The sequence below is a fragment of the Aphis gossypii genome, chromosome 2, assembly GCF_020184175.1.
Source record: "Aphis gossypii isolate Hap1 chromosome 2, ASM2018417v2, whole genome shotgun sequence".
Classification (NCBI taxonomy): Eukaryota; Metazoa; Arthropoda; class Insecta; order Hemiptera; family Aphididae; genus Aphis; species Aphis gossypii.
Window position 1 is genome coordinate 25,983,481 of NC_065531.1, and position 9,791 is coordinate 25,993,271.

Consider the following 9,791-nt stretch of genomic DNA (forward strand, 5'->3'; position numbering starts at 1 on the left):
ATAAATTTAAGTATTTTAGAAGTATATTAAATATTTGGATAATAATATTTATCATATCAACTCAATATAAATAATACACAAAATTTTTTTAAATTTTAAATAAATAAATCAGCACTTTCAATTTTTTATGAATTTAAATTTAAAATAATGTTAATATATAACTGTATAAGTTCAATGTATACGTTTAATTATATACAATTATTCATATTTAAAATACATGTATATTTAGACAAAATATACTTTATATTTTACTGGCAAATAAATTATTATTATGAAAATCTACTGATTTCAATTTATTGGGACTTCTATATTATTTATGTCCATTATGAAAATAGACTTATCACCCTTCCACTGAGTATAACATAATCTTATTTACTGTTATCGTATTCAGTGATGCACATTTAATTTACAGTGAGACGCAGGTACAATAGGTCAGCGTGTTCATTCTAAGACTATATTCTATCGTTTTTGAAAATTGTCATTCCAGTCAACTTAATGCTCCCCTAGTGTAAGTAGTGTATACACGCTGAATAACTTTAACATAGAATAATATAGATAACTATTTTTACCGCTAAACATATATTTTTTTAAGTCTTGAAACAATTTTCAATATTAGATTTTGAATAATATTGTTGGTATTTTTAATTTTTAATCTAATATATTTTGAACTATTTCTCTATTTACGTATAATTAGACATTTTACTATGCATAGGTACATTTTAATTAAATAACCTAAGTATAAATTTAAGTATAGTTAATTCAAAATTAATGATAAGTTATGATAGTTATACAATTATTTCAATAAACTAATAAATTCACAGTGTTTATTTTAAAATATTTAGTATACATATTTATTTTAAATTAAATTATCATATATAAATTGAGATGGATTTACTAACAAAATATCTTGAAGAATTTTATAAAAATTAGTTTAAGAATATGACAAAGTAATTTTAAAAAAATATAAAAAGTGTAAAAATATTAAAATACATAACTTTAGTTAATAACTAAAATCTATCAATTTTTATTAAAACATAATTATTATCATATGTAAGCATTTTACAAAAATGTTTTATATAATTTCAAAAGATACTTAGGATAAAAAATATTTAAAACGAATACTTTGTGTTTATGGATTAAGGTATTAAGTGATTTTCTTAAATCTTGAATAACTTAAAAACATTTATAAGTTTATATTTTAAAAAACTAATATATTTTACTTCTTTTAAATACACAACAGTTATATGTGTACATTTTATCCTTAAATAATAATATTTTAGGCTACCCTCATCTCTACAAGTAAAGTTGTAAAAATAAAGAAAGTGAAGAAGTAATGAAAAAGAAAGGAAGACGACTTGGAATATTTCAAATATAGGACATATGTTATTATTGGCGGACTTGAGTATTAAATTATTTTATAAAAGGAAAAATATACTTCTCGTGCTAATGATGTAAAGGATAAAGTGCAAAAATGTGTAATAAGTTTGAAAGCCAAAAAGTATTTTCTAATAGCTAATAATAAAAAAAAAAATTATTTTATCAAATGAAGTCTAAATAATTAATTTGTGTGGTTTAATCAATAATAAGATTAATTCAACGTACTATTATTAGAGAGTGTTGTTAAAATAAATAATGCATGTCGTTAGCATAACATAATATTTACGCCATGGTGTGTATGTGTGTGTGGTAGATAACTATAATTTTATAGTAGTTGATAACTTTGTATTTGATTTTTATGTTTCGTATCCACCATTGTAAAATTGTCCAGATATAGTGTTATATAAGATCACAATAAAGAACATTTCGATTCTCGAGGTTTATGTTGTTCTGCAATAAAAAATAACACGAAGACAAAGGAGGATCATGTCGTATTGTTTTTTGTTACTCAATATTTTACTCGAGTAGTCTTGTACATTTAATGATTTAACCGAAACCGTTTACATTAAGATTAGTACATTAAGTAATGTGAAATGGCCTATACGATTTCCATTTACTATAGTAAATCATATACAGCGTCGACACCATTCATGTAATATATTTTAGTCAATTCAATGGATCACCTAGCCTAACCTAACCAATATATTTGTTGAAGAATTTCATTATTTTCTATGTGAAAATGAAAAAAATGTCAAACATAAACCGATAATGCTTGTTATTGTTTTACACAAACATGTTCCATTCACACATGCATGTGCCCCCAACGGGTGTTTTTGAGAGCTAGTTCGAAAATTTACGAGTAACCGATGACTTAAAGATTGCCACCACGGTATTTGTGGTTGTCACTAGCACACGCGGTATATACCAGTCAAAACAACGTTCAAAAAATACCATATTACGAAATAATCGTTAACGAACCTCAGAGAGAATGTTATAATAATAATTAAAGACTGTTTTGAGCACAATCGATCTAAAGAGACGTATAATAAAAGAATGAAACTTTTTTTTTCATCCCACCCTAGAAAGATAGGGTTTGGGCATTTCTGTTGGAAATATTCGATAATGCGGATAACTATATCGTATGTTTATGACACGTAACAAAAAACAAAATAGATGAAAAAATTTTAAAATTTTAACATCAAAGATTTTTGATGTCGGATACAGAAGAATTTTTTTTAATATATATTATAATAATAATAAAATTTATTTTAAAGTAAAGCAATTATTTTTGAACTTAAAGTTACTGATTTACAAAATGTTGCAATATCTAATATTGCATGATTAATATTGATCAATATTTTCAAAAACATTTAAGATAAATTCACATATGTCATATACTGTATTTCATTAAAGTAGATTCATTATTTAAACTATGTTATACGAGTTACATAAATACTTAATATATTCTTTAAAAAAAATTTTAAAAAATAAATTACATTTATTTGTGTTTTAGTTATGTTTTATTATAGTACATTATCAATGATAATCAATATAATACAAAAACTTTTTAGGTATTATGATTAATAAATAAAACGAGTCTGATATTTTAAGGATGATATAAGCTACTAATTGTGTTAGGTATTACTCTTGTTATTAGGATAGTTAATTAAAAATACCTACAATTATTGCACACTTCATAATATACAGTTGATCCAATTGTCTTCCTCTCAACCACAGACTGAGCTTCGTTCAATTAATAAAAAAAATATAATATATGCAAAATTTTACTACTTTAAGGTATAATAAGTAATAACTAATTATTAATTTTAATCCACTTATAACATTTTAACTATCTTAAATTATCAATTACTATTTTTAATCATAGATAATTTAATACAACAGTTCTCAGTAAAATAGGGGTAGTTAATTAAACATTTCCCAGTATTAGTATATTTTTAAGAAAAACCTTTAAAATTTCCAAATACTCAAGACAATATTATATTACTTAATGAATTTTTAATTTAAGACATTTAACTTATAATAATAATATGTTTACTTTAAAAGTTAAATATTATATAAGTATATATTTTGAATTTAAAAAGGTTCAAAAGTTTTAAATCACACAACTATCACTTTATAAGGGTTTTAATAGTCTATCTTTAAAAAATATAAGTATTTGTCCTTAAAAAAAAAAAAAAAAACACTATTTATGAAATAATATCATTGTTATTAATGTTATTGACATCAATAGTGGTAAATAATAATAAAAAATAAAAAAATGAACAAGTAGGTAGCAGATTTAAGATTGAAATGATGATCGGAAAATATATAAGAAGTTCCTCATATAAACTTATCCATAAACGTAACATACCTTTTACAAGACTTTTTTACCATAACTTAGTTATAACCCTAGAACTAAATAAAGACAGAAATTCTATCTGCATTTTCAAAATAAACGATCGTCAAATTTTCTACTGAACTTGATAAAATTGTAATATTTTGAGTACTTTCACATATTTTTATTTTTTTAAATAATTTCAAATTAACAATTTTACTTAAAATGAATAAAATTAGTAATATTTAAAATAACACATTTGATCTTAATATCTTAATTTTATTGTTGGAAATCGTGATATATGATGATAATGTAAATATAACACTTATTTTAAATTTCAATTTTCAAAACAGAATATTTTTAAAAATTAAGGTTCTGAGCAAATTTCACTATAATATACTATTTTTCTATTAAAGATTATGATTACACAGAAATATCGATTTTTAAATACCATTTTAATTATAAAACATTTTTACAAAGAAAAAGCACAAAAAATCACCCATTGTTATGATATAACTAATAACTTATTTTCGATTTGTTTGAAACGTGAAATAAAACAAAAAAAATAATCAAAAACTTAAAACACAATTTTAACAATGTGTAATAAAATAAACATAAACGAATAGATTTAATAATTAAATTGGTTACTTGTTATTATATGCGTATTTGTTTTTAATAAACAAAAAACATTTTTAATGTATTTTATAAAAATTATGATAAATAAATATTTATATTATCTTAAATCATTAAAATTTATAAAAATTAATTTGAAAATACAGTAAAAAATATAATTCCATAAATAGGTTGTTAAAAAAAAAATGAAAGTGGTAATATTCATTAATATAAAATACTATTCTTATTAAATAAATTTAGTTTAAAATACAATTTCGTTAGTTAATACATGATGTTTTAAATATTTAAAAGGAATTGAAATATTATTTGAATGTAGGAGTACCTAAAATAGGTTTTCAATTAAGTTGCAGCCTGTGACATATATTTATATTATTCCATTTTTTTTTTTAATTAGGTACCTATACAATTTTATAAACTAAATATACTGTAATTATTATAATTCAAATAGTAAATATACACATTATGTTTGAAATTTATTTCATATTAAATGAAAATTAACATTTTAGTTCGATCAATTGAGAAAAAGCTATTTCTTATATTAAAACGATCAATATTTTTTTTCATACTATTTTAGAGTAAAATATTTTACTCTATAAGAATAAAACAACTTTGAAATCTAAATCTAATGAACTCTAAATATCTTATTTCATCAAAGTAAAGATTTAAATTAAATTTATTTCCATACGTAAGCGCATTTACAGTGTCAGTCACCTTTTAACTAAAATCTTATACCAATGCTTAATTTGTGTAAAAATAAACACCAAGTATAAAGCACGAAGTATAATAGTTTATCTTGTTCTGTTTTTTGCCATTTCTTTCAACTATAATGCATAATTTGTAATAACTCATTAGTTATATCAACTATGTTTTAACGAATTTAATGTTCAATTACAAAGGTTATTTTTTATTACATTCTCAGTAGAAGACGTAACGCATTCTTCAGGCTTACAATAAGTATAAGTACCTAATAAAGAACATAGATAATATTTCTTCAATACATGCATTTTTTTGTACCATTCAATGATATTACAACGACCTAAACAAGTCAAAACACATTTTAATTGTTTTTGTTTTGTATTTAATGAAATACAATTATAACATAATAGAAAGTTCTTGTCCACACACACGCATGTGTTTATACAGAGTGACACCATGCATACTCACCCCTATTTCCTACAATAATGAATGTATTCAATTTTTAATTATTAAAAATATTAAATTTACTTTAAAATATTGAGATTTTCATACTATTAATGAGTGTCTTGTAACGATACCAACATATTTTTTTTAAATAATATTTAAGTATTTTCAGTAAACTGTTAATTCAATAACTTTTTTGAAAATGTTGATATATATGTATATATATATATAATATATAATTCAAAATTGTAACGAGTATAGTTTTTGTCTTTTTTAGTGATTTTATTGTGTATACAAAGAATAGTAGGTCTATAATAATAAATACAGCTATAAACTATGATATTTATATTTATTTGATAATTTTAGTAATAAATGTGAATCTAATCAAATACATTAATTATAGTTTATAAAAATGATCTGAATATTGTATAATTTTATAATTTTGTGAACCGCAGTTAAAGACCATTATTTGTCTTGTACAATAAGGTGTTATAACTTAGAAACTACTCGTTCGAATTTCGATTTAGATATATCATAATATATGTATATAAAAAAAAAAAAATACCATGTACTTCATAAATTTTATAGTAAAAAAAGGTCGAAAACGTTTTGGAAAAAAAAATCGTAACCTTACACTACGCTTACGTATGACGTGCGAATTTAATCAAATGAAAATAAGACGCTCGAGTAGATGTATATACTTAAAAGTTTCAATAATTAAATTTCGTGTTATGAAAGTGTAAAACAAACGGGGTAGAGCAAATTATTATTATACACGTTCGACGAATCGCCCTGTATTTAGATACACCCTAACCGCGTATAGAATGACCGCGGCCGGCACGTACCTGTATCTATACATACAAATCGAACACAATATACTCTGTGCGCGCGTAAATACTCACGTTTTGTTACGAGGGCCGGAAGAATATCCGTGGCATTGTGGTGCTGTCCGAAGGCGGCGCGTGGATAAAAAAAAAAAAAAAAAATATATCGAATGTGTAATATGACGACGTGATATTCTACTGAAATAAATCGCGCGTATTGCAATTTAATAATAAATTATTATAATATACTATATCGAAACCCCATTTATATATTATAGGCGATGTAGACGACTCTTACAGTGTTTTCACTATTATTACCGTATGTCGCGAATATTATTATAACGATTATACACACACGATACAGAAAGAGAGAGATAGAGAGAGAGACACGGTACACCACCACTCGACAGGAGCGAGTCGGCCGGTGTAGAGAGTGATGACGCGTCGGAGAATCGCACGACTGCCGATCGCGACAACAACAGCCCCGGTGGTCGGTACGACGACGTCGCACTGTTACAACGTGTGCACAACAGTGGTCGGCGTGCGCGCGCCAAACCTTTCCGGCCGAGAGTATATTATTATTATTATTATTCTTGTGTTGTTGTACTCGCGGCGCGGCGGTCACACCATCTGCTCGCGAGTCGCGGCGGCGACGGTTGACGCGCGCAAGCTCCGACGGCGGCGTCGCGCGTATATAGTCGTTCGTTCGGGGGGGGGGGGGGGGGGTCGCTCACTTTCGCCGCCGCTGCAGTGTGTGGAGTGAAAAAAAAAATCACACACGCTGCCCGTGATATAATTATAATATTTCTTTTTTTCTTCATTTATTAATATTATTACCGACGTTGTTTCGATTTTTTTCACGAGCGGTTGGTGCAAACATTTGATTAGGACGACAATTAACCCGTCCCCGCGAAGGAACCGCGTGCACCTTATTCTGACAACGAAATTAGTATAGGTACCTACCCGAAACAAACTGCCATATTTTTATAGCGTTTTTTTCTTGAGGTAAAACACATATAATTATACACACGCGGTGATTCGCCACAAGCACATTGTGTGCTCGCCCTCTTTGTTTCTTTAATAATAAAATTAATATACAAAGTCTGATTTTTTGAATTTTAAAATATAGTACGCTCACGAAGACCGTTGCGTTTTCGAATTCTTAAGATTGTCTATACTATACTCGCGGAATTAACTGTGAAAATTCAAACTCCTCTCTTTCAAACGATAATATCGATATCAAAGTCCATACCAGTGGTTTTTTAATTATTAAATTTTGTCTATTAAACATAATATAAGTTTATACTTACAACTGGTTAAGAAGATATGAGAATTTTATGGTGATACGAAAATTTTAGTTTAATACTATTCTATGACACTCTTTTTAAATACTATACCAAATTCAACCATTTTAAAATATAATCTTTAAAAACTTCAAAATCAAATGTTGAATAAATTCATCGTTTAAGTGAAAAAAACAGAAATGCACTCTGTAATCTAGATCACACATATCTATACTTATTTATAAAAAATGAACTACATAATAGTTCTTAGGCCAATGTATCGATATAATATGGTGATTATATACCGATTCGGTGTAACAGAACCATATTGACAATTGTTGATTGGAACTGGAACACATTTTACCGTCAGATAAGAACGATGCTTGGGAATCACTTGCCATAATGACAAAAAATAGAGCTTTGTTCAAACATTTATGTATATGTTTATTATTTTAGTTTTTCGTTGTACTCAAGAACAGTAAACGGTGGCCACATTATTAGCAAGTATCTTCAAGTTCACAAAATATGCGAAGCAGAAAGGGAAAATGAGCTAAAAAGCTAAACTTTTTAAATGTTTATGACCAAACTTACCAATATTAATTTTTGATAGATGGAAATTAATTTCTTCAAAAGCTTTAAAACTCTCAGCATTTCACAATAGTTGGACGTAAAATGATTAATTAATTAAATTTATTTACAAGTTTATAATAATATTAAGTTAAAATTTCTAAATTGAATAATGAATATTTTATACAATTAATAAATACGTTATAGCTGACGGTTGTCAAGCCATCCAGGGAATCGGTAATGCCAAATAGACCAAGCCACCTGGAATCTCCCGATACACCAATTCCCCCTAGTACGCCAGGCCATCCCACATAGTTTTGCTCATTGCACATTTCAACAGTTTGTGCTACAAAATGTATATTTATAAAATATGAAATAAATAATATTCTTATAATGATTTAGTACAATAAAAATTACTAACGTATAACGATAGTGATACACACTGATTCCGAACTACGCGATATGTTATACCTTTTTGTGATACAACTTGATTGTCTGTTCTAATGATTGTATGACTTCTGAGGAGATGGGCACATTGAACAAATGTTTTGCTCTGTTATTTGTATCTCGCGTGTAGAAAATAAAAGAATGAATAAGACATCAATGCTTGTCACACGAGAATTTAGTAAAAAGCTTTTAAGAATATGTGGCCCATTATTTTCATTGTTTATATATAATCTCATAAAGCTACACAGTAAAACACGATTGAGCATATGCATTTTTTGTAACACCATTGAGCATAGAAAATTTTACGCGATGTTGCCACATTTACGTTACTGACATTTTGCAATTTATTATTTTTACGTATTATTACACCAATTATTATGATACCAAACTTACATGAACCACGAGCTATGAGCCCAGCCCACCTTTATCAACAATGTTGTATTGTAATATTATGTTAAAATATAATTAAACACAAAAGCGTTTTGCCAATATTCAAATTGTTATAATATTGAATCTCTAATATTATGTTGAAGTCAAATTGAAAACAAATACCAAGGTATAACAATTAAATGTATTAATATTATTAACAACTATTTTAACTTCACAGTTGGTAGTAACCATTGAGCCTGAATATTTTATTATTATTATATTATTATTATTATCAAACAAGTAAATCAACATATCAACAGATAACAATAAATTTCTCATGACCACAAAATCGTGTCATTTTTTTTAACCGTATCATATTTTAAACAATTTATATTACTTTAATTATTTAGATAAATATTTTTTATTTCATACAGTTCAAAATTCCAAATGACTGCATCATCACAGAGTTTTTTTTATGTTCGCTCGTGTAAGTTTTCTTTTGTATTTGTAAATACTTTGATAAGCCAATGCATTTGTTCCATCCATATCGTAAAAAAAACGTATTTTATACTCATTTGTGTAATAGACAAGCTCCATATTGTCAGTCTCTCTTCTACAAATAGTAAAAACCGTGTATATCGCTTTTTAAAAAAAAGACCCCTACCCCACATGTAATGTTGATATACCTATAGTCTTTGTCTATTATTTTATTATCTATGATCCCGCATCATATTATTTAGAATTATACGTCCCGCTATATTATTATCACCTGCCCTCCTATCATTTTATTTTGAAAATTTTTCATCCATTACATGC

At 26.2% G+C, this 9,791-nt stretch overlaps 1 protein-coding gene across 7 annotated transcripts in view; it reads right to left on the reverse strand.

The window, feature by feature from the left end:
• Positions 1 to 6,924, reverse strand: part of LOC114128687 (G-protein coupled receptor dmsr-1-like) — a 97,094-nt gene extending 90,170 nt beyond the window's left edge. For all 7 annotated transcript variants that reach the window (XR_007604012.1, XR_007604011.1, XM_050200656.1 and 4 more), the window contains exon 1: positions 6,388 to 6,924. The gene's annotated coding sequence lies outside the window, so the exon portion shown is untranslated. The remainder of the gene's footprint in view (positions 1 to 6,387) is intronic.
• Positions 6,925 to 9,791: the final 2,867 nt, after the last annotated feature.